Source organism: Aphelocoma coerulescens, chromosome 2 (genome assembly GCF_041296385.1).
Source record: "Aphelocoma coerulescens isolate FSJ_1873_10779 chromosome 2, UR_Acoe_1.0, whole genome shotgun sequence".
Classification (NCBI taxonomy): domain Eukaryota; kingdom Metazoa; phylum Chordata; class Aves; order Passeriformes; family Corvidae; genus Aphelocoma; species Aphelocoma coerulescens.
Genome location: NC_091015.1, coordinates 6,581,208 through 6,593,874, shown reverse-complemented (window position 1 = coordinate 6,593,874; position 12,667 = coordinate 6,581,208). Strand labels below are relative to the sequence as shown.

At 39.7% G+C, this 12,667-nt stretch overlaps 1 protein-coding gene across 11 annotated transcripts in view; it reads left to right on the top strand.

Annotated features, from left to right (window-relative positions):
• KMT2C (lysine methyltransferase 2C) overlaps positions 1–12,667 on the top strand; it is a 195,768-nt gene that overhangs the window by 36,167 nt on the left and 146,934 nt on the right. The gene's annotated exons all lie outside the window — the stretch shown is intronic.

Here is a 12,667-nt window from a genome sequence, read left to right as displayed (position 1 = left end):
AGACAGGCTTCAATCAGTTATTGTTGGGTGATAGTTACCGATATTGGGCTCACGTGGATAATGATTCTGGCCTTGTGTCCAGTGAATCTGTGAGCAGTTGGACTTCTGTTTTGATGGCACTCCCTATAGTGGCTTTTCCAGGGAGGGTGTAATGAATGTTGAACACCTTTGTGGTGGAAGATTGTTTTCAAAGGTAATCTTTAATACATGGATTGCAAAAGACAGACGGTTTCTAACGTTCTGAGGACAAGGCATATTTCAACTGTAGTTCTTTTTGTTAGCATAAAGGCTTTCAGGTACTTCAAGGAGAAATTCCAGGGTGCAAAAATACTGCAAAAAAAATTATGCGGAAGTAATGCTCTTAAGAAAAAATAATTATTTTAATACTGAAATTTGTGTGGCTGTGAGCTAGGAACTGCTCTGTCGTGACACCAAGGCAGTACTTGAGTATATATGAGTAGCTTTAGGGCCATTAAGTTACACATATGTGCTTCCCTGTCTGTGTCATCTTTACAAGTGGTTGCCAGTATAGCTCTTTCCGAGCTGCTCTACCAGCTTTTTATACCTGAAAGTACTTCTGAAATGTTTGATTAAGATAATTTTAAGGCTCTGTGGTGTGGTCTGGTGAGTAGAACTGAATTTCCATGCTGTAAATGTTAATTAGAAGCATATGCGTATATGTAAAAAGCAAGCTGAAATAAAAGTATAAATATCTAAGAAGCTGTCATTCCAGAAGGTCTGTGCTCAGAAAAGATTAGGTAAATATACAAATAGTCCCATTATAAATCAGATGCAGTATCATTTTTGATTATCTTTGTTACTTTTTTCTGGTGGTCTGCAGAAAAAAAAGTTAGGAAGCAAAGGGATTCAGAGTATAATTTCCAAATTCTTTTAGACAGCATTACTTTCACTGTTGCTAAAAGAAGCTCCCCTTGCTTTATTCCCTCTCCTCCTTCTCCACTAACCCTTTCCTGTCATTGCTCTCCTCCCTGACTGCTCCCAGCAGACGTTCATGAACCTCTAACGAATGAAACAAACTGATGTGGATGAAAGCGCTTTTGCTGGGCATAAATTTAATCAGTGTTAATTCAATTTACGCTTAGTATAATTTCTAAGTCTTCAGGTCATTGTGTTTGAGTCTTGAACATTTTCGTGTTTTTCTCCGCAGTGAACATAAATTTTGAGAATTGCCTTCCTATTACATTAAAAACACATTTTAATGTTTAAACTGAGGATATTTGTAGAACTGGAGAGAAGCTGCAGAACTTGAGGACCCTCTGCAAGTTGCAGGGCAGTAAATGAAATAAGCTTGCAGCCTTGTGTCCTTGGATGGTGGCCTCAAAGGAACTTGACCTGGAGGTATCAGTTGGTCCTCTTGGATGACTTCCATTGTAGTAGTTGCTCTAGCAGGGTTCTCTGGGGACGTGCCCCTCTCATGTGACACAGAGACAATTTTGTTTATAACTCTGACCTGTATCGTATGACGTAGGCTGAGCAGTAGATCACTCAGGCTGGCAATTCTGACAGCCTGATCCCCTCTCAGGCACGGGAGGGTGGGAATGTGAAGGTGGTGATCAGGTAGAAGAACTCCTCTAGCATCAAGTGCAGGGAAACCCATCTTTTTATTACCTTAACTTTTTTTAAGGTTTTCTTTACGAGCACATTAAAGAAATGAGGAACTAAGACTTGAAAAAAACAATCAACTATCCCACCCAGTAATTTAAAAAAAAATAGCATTAATTAATATATTTAATATTAAAGGACTGAAGTCTGGCATGGGTTGAAAAGACAGAGAGCAGTTTGGTATAGTTGGTAGCAGTCTCAAACAAAAATAGGTGAAATTCTGAGAGCATCGGTGAACAGTGATGATCATTGTCCCAAATAATAATGGTAATTTAACAGTCCTCTGAACAGAAGTTTAAAAGTTCTCTATTAAAATTACTTGGAGCTATTTGTAAGCTATCTGTAATTGTCAGAAGGCAAATTTATGTCTCCAGGTTAGAAGAATCTTCTTCAGGGATGGAAAAAAGATGTAGGCACATTTTTGTTAGCAGAATTTTTAACAAAAACCTCAGGATTTCTACCTCATCAACGCCCCTAGAGATTGATATGCCTGTTTATACAGAAGCTTTTAAACGTGTTTGAAGATCTGTATTACTTGTGCCTGTGCTATGGAGTGTGGCTTATTATGCTACTTGTATTGTTGTTTATATTTCACAATAGTATTTCCAGACTTTTATTTACTCTAGTATAAAAATAGTTTCCATGATCTGGCTTTTAGGATTTACATCTAGTTTGAAAACAATTTCATTAAAAGAAAAACAATTTGTGTGAATTATAAATTTACACTGACACCCATCTGATTCCATTGCCCATTTTCTTCTTAGATCTATTTTTATTCTTCTGAGGTTTTCCAAGCCTACTAAGTTTTAATGGATTTTTAATTAGTGAGCAGATCTTGTGTTTTTTCCCTTTGGCTTTCGTAGGTTTAGCAGTTTTACTGAAAGAGAAATATTTCATAATACTTGTTGACATTATCTGAAATAAAAATGCATTTCTTTATAAGGAGCACTAAGGGTGCTAACAGATGGAAAAGATACGTGGTGATATGACATTCATTTCTGTTGTGGTTTTTTTCCTGTCTAAATCCATTTTAGATGGGTAATGACAAACTGAGTTGACATGAAAGAACTACTTTTTTTACATGCCATCAATTAATTTGAGTATTATAAAGAAAATTCTATCTAATGTATTCTAGGCCAGCATCTTGTGTATAAAAGAAGGTTATTTATATCTCTTGGGTACTGCCCTTCCTTTCATGTCCTGATCCTTCTAGTTGAAGCTTAAATGCTTATTTAAGATTAAAGCTTAAATACACTGATACTGTTGCCCATAGGTTCTTTTTTGCCTTTCATAAACACAATTTTCGGTGAAACTGGTGGATGGATGCCTTTCTCAGGAACTGCTGTAGCAGACACCTGAGGGAGAGACAGGTGTTGGGGTTTTTTTGTGGTATTAGTGGCATCAGAAACATAAGAACGAATTGAGTTCTTTTCCATGTAATCCACAGGATGACTCGTGTTGGCTATGAAGTCTAAAGACATTAATAAAACTGACTTGAGACAGAAGATTCTGAGCTTTATTTGGTGAGAAAGCATGAGATGTTCTGAGCTGACTGATGCATTTTGATAGATGTAAGATCTGGAAACCTCTCAAAATGATGTCATGTGAGTGAGGTTATTTTATCTAAAATATAATAGTTGAATGTTTGTGTAGTTTTTTTAGTGTCCTAGCTGAAGAAATGGTGAATAAAGGCAGTGGTTAGAGCCCTTTGGTATCAGTGTATGCAGACTCTACTTGCTGTGTATAAAAACAGTTCTCTTGAGTAAAAACTTTAGTATTTAGTATTAGATTATTGGATTGTTTGTATACCTGCACTGTGTGTGGCTGGGTGATAGAGGGCACAGCCTTCACCTGGCACCTGAATACATCCAGCGAGGATATTTAACTTGAGGAGACAAATGCATTTTGTAAGAATCTTCACAATGTTCCTGTGATAAGACTCTGTCAGATTGCAAAGTTCCAAAAGGAAATCTTTGAAAATGACTTCTAATTAATGGTGCTAAAATTACAAAAATCTGTTCACAGAGACCAAAACTTCTACCAAGTTGCAAGTACTTGGCAGCTGTTTCTCATGTGTGATGACTCAGATCCGCTGAATTTTATGTACAGGATCTTGAAATCACCAGACATGAGAATTACAGCCCTTACCATTGTGTTGCCACCTTCATTCGGAAAAGAGTAGCAGGCAAACCCTGCAGCGTGTGAAAGAACAAGGAGCTGGATAATTCTTAAAAAAGACATGAGCTTGGTGCTGATGTGGGTAACGAATTCTGGGCACCATGGCTGTTCACAAGATTGGAGGAGTTAGAACTTGGCATAGCCTGTCGTCATGGAGAAACAAATCTTGTGTTCGGATCGAAGTGGCTGCTTATGCTTCCCGTCAGGAAAACGCAGTGTTGGGTGCAGTAGCATGTTTTTAATGCAATTTTGTTTACTTAGAGGACAGAGGAGTGTGGGCAAGTGCAGTATTGAATGGTGCAGGTTGAATTTGTCACACGTGAAAGTCTTGCATAGGTTAGAAATTTGCGCTCTTGACAATGCCAGTGGTCTCTCAGCTGTTCATGTTGCCATTTCATTCTCTTTGCCTGTCAAAAGAGAACATGTGAAAACAGTCAGTGGACTTGCTAAACATTATTTAGCAACTTTACCAAAGAGCTTCACACTAACTGTTGTCTGGAGGAGTTATAAAAACAGAGCCATTACCAAGCCTGAAGCCAGGTAGATAAACAGAACTTGCTGGGGTTGGAAACTTGCAGGTGCCTCTTCTTCGTAGCTCTTGGTACCCCCAAAAATTTGTCTAATTTGATTCTAGAAGAGGTTTTAAAAAATATTGCAGGTGCTGCAATTCTGGTATGTTGTTTTGGATCGTTTTGTTAGCGAACATGACCAAATGCATTGCTAACAAACAGAGAAAGGATGTAGTTTGTGCAAAACTGCAGATATATAATGTGTTGTAATTGCATCTGAAGTTCTTTTGCTGTTTTTTCTGAAATGTGTATAATCGTCCAGGTCTGCACGTAAAATGTTTTATGTTACAGAACTAAAACTATAAATGAGGCTACATATCAGTGGGAATGTGGTTCTTGAGAAAGAAGAACCTGTAGCAGTTTCTGATGCTGTGCATTGCTGGGTTAATGTGACAGATAGTTGACTGAAAGCAATTTTCACTTACAGAATTTATAGATGTCTAAGCAGTCAGTTTGAAAAGTAAAAAAGAAAGCTGAAAGATCTGAAAGCCTTTTATATGATTTCTCACTCTGTTATTGGAACTGTCTCCGAATCTGAAGTCCATACATGTAGTTCAGGCAGCCTGGCTTCATACTTTGAACATCCAGCTAAGATTTTCTCATGTAGTGGTATCACAAAAAGGTGTGCAGAAGTCCATTGCAGGGTAGTAGGCTTATTGTCAATGTCTCAGGCCATAACTGGCTGTAGCAGAACTATAATTTCATGGGTATTTTATGGGCTTATGTGAAAAATGTGTTATTTTATGTACCTGCAACTGTTAATGAACTGTTAATCAGTGATACTTAATCTTCCTAGTTTGATCTTTGGCTGGTGTGACCTTCTGTCTCTCTTGCCAGCCCACTGAGGATGTTCCCAAATGGGTAATAAGTTGAGAAGAAGACTTCATGGTCTTGTTACTGTCAGGAAAGCTCTGTTTCAGCTATGATAGCCTTCATCTGCTTTATCTCTTAAAAGAGCAGTTCCAGACTCAAACTGAACAACTGTAAATAACATCAGGGATGAACAGAGAAAATACTGAACATGGTGGCTTTGTCCAGACCAGCCTCATCACTCAACAGAGTGCAGCTTCAGGGTCCTGGATCTGGCAGCCTTCTGCAAAATTGAGTTAAGATTTTTTCAACAGTGAGATGACACTCCAGTTGCAGTAATTATGGCTCTTTGACTTGAGTAGACGGTCCTGATGAGTGCCTGCAGGCAGCACATCCTATTTGCCTTTTCTCAGTCTCCCTTGGAAAGTAATTTTGCCACCAGTATGGGCCTGAGCACCTCCATAGTACAGGTGACTCTGCGAGGACAACTGAAGTCAAAAATACAGATAAGCCAAACTCCACATTTACTTAAAAGTACTAATTCATTTGGCTTTTAAATTGCTAGAACTCTGCAATGCAGATTCATTTTGATAGTTCACTCCCAACCTCTCAGGACAGCCTCAAGAGCTCTGCATTTACCAGTAGGTTTCCTTTGCACTTGCTTACTTTCTGTCAACAGTGACTGTACTCTAGAATGAAAGCAAAGGTGCATCTCTGACATTTGGTACAAATAATCTTTAAAATAGTTCTATTTGCCTTTATTTGGCCTGTGTAGGAAATCTGACGAATCTCCCTGTCAAAGGGGAGTACTGGAAAAGTTTAGTTGAGAATCATCCAGTGGAGGTAGGTTCTTTTTCTGCTTTTTTTCTCAGACATCCCTGATCTCAAAGGCTATAATATTTTTTTTTCAGGTGTTTATTGCTCTCAGTGGTAACTGCATAAAATATAGATGTGAAAAAGTTTCAGCTCTGAAGATGTTTCAGCCTGTGTGAAGGAATAACATTGAGTGACTGAAAAATGTCTTTTAGATCGTTACTGGTTAGGGGAGGTGTAAGATGGGAAGTTGAAATGTTTTGGTTTTAAGTGTAAGCTGGGTCCCTTCTCTTTGATGTAGTATTTTATGAAAAAATTACTATGCTTTATAAATTAGAAGTAGTAAGACGTCAACTTGTCTTTGGTTGTACCAGGAGACTAATAGGCAAGATCAAGTGTATTTTTGAGATGTTTTAATAATGAAACTGAAGGTTGTGCAAATTCTATGAGATTTTAGTTAAAGTCTGGGTTAGTAGATGTTAAAACAAGAAAGTTTTCACTTCTCTCTATTGGTAAACGGTCAATTCTTTGTCACCTTTCACTTGCCATGTTTCTGTTGCACATCTTCCCACACATCAGATCCCTCATCCTTTAGTCTACACATATTTAATACAAGAGGTAAATAGGAAGAAACTACATGTGGCATTCTTTTTTTCACCATGTACAAAAAAAAAACACTGTGGAGAGTAAGGGCAAATGTTTTCACCTGTTCTGATTGCTCAGTTGAAAAATCCTGTGAAGAATCTTTTAAATCAGAATCAATTTGAAGCTGGAATCAGTATGATAGTGAGTTTCCTATTTTAGGCTTGTTAATGTTTAGGGCTATTGCAATTAATTCTAGTTAGCTGGCATCTTCCTTGCTTCCAGAGCTGTGCTCTTCATTTTATCCAGACTTGGATGTAGAATTTTCTCAACTCTTAGAAGTAATAAAAGAATAAAGTAGTGTTCAGAGAGGGGAAAAAACCCCTTATCCTCATAGGTATGAGGATATGTATTGCAAGAATACATACAACCATGAATTGGTTCTTGCTTGCTGTGGTTCTCTTTGCTTGGGGCTACCAGCTGAACCTTGGGTATTTTAGCCTCTACTTAAGCACAGTTAAACTTTTACAGCTGTGTTTAAGACTCTACGGTTCAGTAGTAGTGTAGTGGGAGCATGTGGCTTTTGCACACCTGTTTAAAAGATTCTTGAAAAGAGGGTAACAGCTTTTACTTGTGAAAGTGCCTGTGAACATTAATTTGTGACTAGCCGTGCTGATGGCAGCACTAATTGAACCTTTTTATAAATCATTCCTGTACCATCTTCCAGCATAAGGCTGTGGACAGATGTTCATTTAACAAGACATCTGTGCCGGTTTTGGATGTTACTGTATCCCAGATGTTACACTGCTTTTTAAGGTTATTGGCCCTGTTTTATATATTTAGTACCATCAGTTTGCTCCATGGTTGGTGAAGCATAGGAAGGAAGGTGGTTTCTTTTCTGGGTGATGTAGAGGTTTCAGCATTTTGGAAAAAGGGGCAAACTCTTGAGTGGCTCATGGGTACCTGTTTTTCTAAGCCTGGAACAAAATGCTCTGGGTGAGTATGGTAGTTTTGATAGATGGTCTTGAACAAGCTGTCACCTGATTTTGTTGGTAGCAACTTAGGGAGGACTTGCAGAAACTGGTGTCTGGCAATAACTTCTGGGTAATCATAAACTAGACCTGGCAGTGACAGGCATCTGAGGATAGTAGCTTTGTCAGTTATTTCATGTGGTTCCAGGAAATGTTGGCCCATGGCCTTATTCCTGATCACTTTGTGGAAAGAATGAGTAAGATCCAAGATGTACTTTTGACCTACATTGTACTCGTCCAGTTATGGTGCTATTGCTATGACCTTTAAAAAACAACACAGCAAAACACCAAAAGAACCCCAATCATGCAGAAAAGAGGAGAAAAGAAACAGTATCTCATTACTTTTCCATTTTGTCCCAGCATTAAACATCCATGCTACTCTCTATGCATTCAGCAGAAGCTGCTCAGGTAGCTGGTGATCTCCCAGTGTTATCCAAGTCCCCAGGGCTTTGAGACAGCCTCAGCAGGGCTTTCCCCTGTGCAGAGGGAGTACCTAATGCTCTGCTGAGCCCTGTGAAAGGTTTTTCTGGGCTTTTTTTCCCCCTCGGGGCTAAATTTAATTAGTTGCTTACCCAGAGAAGAATTACGAGATTTTTGTTTACTATGGTATATTTAAAGATGGAGATTAATGAAAGGCATTAGCTAAAAATGCTAATTGATAAAAAAATTTAGGAGTAGGTCACAAAGGATTTTGATAAATGACTCTATTTTATGGAACTAGGAGTAAAATTATTGTAGACAGTAATTATATTCAACTGGAGTCCTATATTAATAAAAAAGTATAGTTTTGTCTTTGTTGTTGACTTTATTCCATAAAATGCTTAAATGTGCTTTAAACACTTCAAGAAATTATATTTCTCTCAGTGGGTCTATTCTTTTGAGTAGAAATAGATGTGCTCTTGTTTTTTTCCTTCTAAATTGAACTCCGTTGTAGGAAAAAGGCGGGCGAGGAAGCCATGGCAGGGACGTTGGCAGCACTTCAGCCTCCGTACCAAGCTCCCTGCCTGCCCACTGACTAACATTTATTGTTTTCTGGTGGAGTCTGTATTGGTCAGGCTCTGCCTGTATGTTTTGTTCTGGGTCTGTTGTGAGCTGTTAGGAGATGTGGCTCATCTGTGTACAATACTTCTGCCGTCCTGAATTGCTGGGGGTTCTGCGCTGTTACGCGGAAGGGTGATGTAGTTACTCCTCCTAGTAAGAAAGTTTGGGGTTGAGCCTCAAGATCTAGAGCAGTGTGCTAGTTTGAAAACAAACCAGTGGGAGGCACCAAGTCAGAATAACAATTTAATGGAAATTAAAGAAAAGGAAAAGAAAGTAAAAGAAAACACAGACAGAGTCAAGATACAACCTGAGTCCCTGTTAGGCAGGGTGGTGGTAGCAGTCTGGTGGAATGGTGGCTGCAGTCCTCTGAAGTGGTGATCCTGTAGTAGAAGGGGTCTGCTCTTCCTCAGAAAGTCCAGTGGTGGCTGTGGGGCTCCTGTCCTCTGGAAATCCAGTGGAAAGAGTGTCTCCGGTGTTCAGAGTCTCTGATTATATCCACGATGGGATGCTTGGTTCCTCCCTCTGGGTGGAGCATCTCACAATGGGGTGATGAGTCATGAGGCCAAGTGTTGATGAGGCTCATTAACAGAAGATAGTCCGGAGGGAGTTATCTCTGAGTCATGCAGCAGGACAATGATGGGCCATTAACAGAAAGATAGTCTGGGGGGAGGAGGCAAGGAAACACTGCCCCACCTGATTTCAACAGCTCATGAGGATGGTAATAGAATACACCTCAACCCAGGACAAGCAGAACTGAAGTTGTAATGTTCAATACAGCAATTATGGTTCAGGACTGCCTGGCTTCATGTGGATGAAGGGGAATAGTCACGGGCTGTTTTTCCATAATTGCTTTCAGGCATCAAAAATTGGCCCCAGACACCGTCTTTCCCCTATTGCCTTCTCACATCCTTCTTCAGAAGGATGAACTTGAGAAGAAACCGAGTCCAAGGCGAAGAACAGAGCACAGGCTGCCTTACCCACTGTTTTTAAGGGCGAGTGGAAATAAATACAGAGTTTGTCAGTGGAAAAATGTAGTGTTACGCAAACCAGCCAAAAGCTTTATGTATAAAACTATTAAATAAAATGTGTAAACTTAATGCAAATAACATGAAACAATCCATTCTTACTACAAATGCTGGTTGCAGCGATTAGGTATGCTATATGGCCTTCTCAGATGGCATTTGCTGTGGAAACATTAAATTATAGTTGTCAGTACAGTGTATATTTCACTGGTTTTTGACTTGAATTTTTTTTTTCTCTAAGCCAAACATAAATTTGTAGGCTGTAAAATCTCTTCTGCTGATTGGGAAATGAATGTAGCCAGCAAGAATAAGTTAGTGATATAATCTGCCATGTTTTCCACTGTTTCTTCAATTTTATTTAAAACCTGCACAACATTAAGAAGGGTTTTTTGTCTTGTTTGGGGAAGGGGAATGGCAAGAAAATATCAGGAGTGGTTATTTCTGCTGAAAGAAGCAATTATGTTTAATTAATTGAAACCTCTGCTTTTCCTTGGTGTTAAATAGGTCGCTAAAATAGGATAGAGAGTTCAAGGAGCGAATACTGCTCTTTTTTAAACAAAATGTTTAAAAAGGTTTTGTGAGGTACTTTGGTGTTTAATACATGAACTGTAGTTTAGTAGAAAATCTAAACTTGTCTTTAAATTATTAAATAAACAGTCATCATCTTCCACTATCCAGCAAGTTTTGCCCCCAGAGCTGTGTTTGGTAATACTGAAAAGTGGTACGTGTGAAGAAGCAGAATTATCATTTATGTTTGTGATGATTTCACAGTAATCCTTGTTTAGTACAGTCTTGTAAATTGCATTGCAGACAGTTGGTAGAAGAATAATTGGGATAGGATTTAGAAATAATCCCTGTTCTTAGCTGATTGTGTTCTGTAAAGCTTTTGAGCATTCTTGCACCAAGGGAAGTGATTTCACTTACCTGCATTCCTATCCTTTCACTGGGTGCTGGATGATGTGCTGGGGATGTTGTGAAGAACTGCAAGAAATTTAATACTTAAATGCTTTGGTTTCTTTACCTGCTGCTTTGTTCCTCTAAGTGTTAGAAGAGTGTTAACCTTCCTTGCTGTATCTTAATCTTGCTGGAAGAGCCTGTTTTGTCCAGTGGCTGTGATATTCCATTTGCTCTACTCCCTCCTCTTCGTTACGGATGGGAATCCATCTCTGTGACCATCTCAGATGCTGCTGCTGGAAATGTTTGTGTCCTTCCCACTTCCAAAACACGTGTCCCCATTCTGGCTGGCTCACTGGTCGGTGCACTCCTGGATGGGCTGATACAGTGGCTGAAGGGAGCAGTGCAAGACAGTTTCTTCTGGTCACTATGCAGTTTATTCTGGTTGTAATTTTTGTGAAACGTGGATTTTAAGAGACTACACTGGGAGCTTGTAAAGTGGCAAGTTAAGTGAAGGGGATGCTTCTGTCTCTTGTAAGAAGGCTATTACTTATTTTATGTGTTTTGGGTGTGCTGTCGCTGCTTATGGATAAGCAGGCAAGGGGAAAGATAACCTTGTAATCCTTAGGGTTCCTACTGCACTCACGTTTTTCAGCATTATCCTGAACAAATTTTACAGGGATACCAAGAAAAGTCCTCCTGTCCTTAATCTCTTCCTGCTTTCCTCTTCCCCCCAGCTCCTTTATAAGTTGAGTGGGAGGTTTTCAGACTTCGGTTTGAGCCTCATTTTAATACTTCTTTTCCTCCTTTGCAGAGATGAAAATGGCCCCAGCTCAGTTTGAAGGGGTTGTCTTGCTAGGTAGTCCAAGGCAGTCAATCCACTTTTTGCAGAAGAGCAGCCAGTATAGATTTCAGAGACGGTTCCAGTTCTGCCCAGTTCTTTGATCCAAGAGAACCAAAGGCATGGCATGATAGCGTTTCTTTTGTAGCTGATTTAGCAGATCCAGTCCTGCGGAAGTAGTTTGGATAGACCTAAGTGCTACGACAGACTGTACAAAAAAAGGAAATGCTGGTTTTGAAATGATTTAATCACTTCAAAAAAACGCAAAACCTTTTCTCCCTAACGCAGAACTAAACCCAAACCTTTCAGAATCCTCTGTGAAAGAGGAACTGGAGGGGTTTTGTCTGGGGGGGCAGGCGGGGTGCCCGTGTGCTGGCCTGCATGGCATCCTGATTCAAGGCGTGTTGGTTGGGTGAATGGTTGCCTGGGAGCTCTGAGACATTGGAACTGCTGAGATGCCCCAAACTGCTCAAAATTTGTGTACTCGGAATGAGAAGCTCCCAGGGTCTCCCAGGCTTTCCGTCAGCACGCCAGGCAGGTTGCCAAGTAGCCTGAAAATTTGGGAGGCGAATTGCCAAGCTCTTGGCTCCCTTTCAAATGGGCTGCTGAACAGCTGGGAATCTGGATGCCTGGGCTTCTCAACAGCCCACCGTGATAGTTGCTGAAGAGCCAGGCAGGGAAAAAAGGCTGGAATTTGTGGCATAAACCTGTCTGCTTTCCATCAGACCTTGGTTGAAATTGAAACAAATCTGCCAGGTATTTTAGTTTTGACAGGCTGTCCTCACGTGATGACTTTTTTAATGTGATGACATCTAGTCATCTCTCATAACATTTTACTTGATGTGTCAAAATATTGTTTCACTGAAAATAATGCGTGTTTCAATTTCATTGCTTTAGCATCATTATTATTCTATGGAAATTTCTTCCAAGGGTGCTCTGCATGGATCAGTCTCTATTTTATAGTAGCTACTGCCCAGGTTTTGGATAGTGTTCTCTCTTATCTCTCTATAGTTACGTGTTACATAGAGCAGACAGGATGCTTGTATCAAAATCTGGCTGAGTTAATCTGTTGTTTGATCAGTAAAAGTTCATTGCTGTATTTTTCTTGTAAGAAGAATCAGAGAAACTTAAGGGGCCAACTGCTGGTTCAGGTATACCTTGCCGGGGACAGGACCTAGAATGGGAAAAAAAGGAGAGGAAGCTTCCAGCTTGTAGAAGACTGAAATCATGGGTTAGCTCGAATGTAACATAATTAAGTGCTAA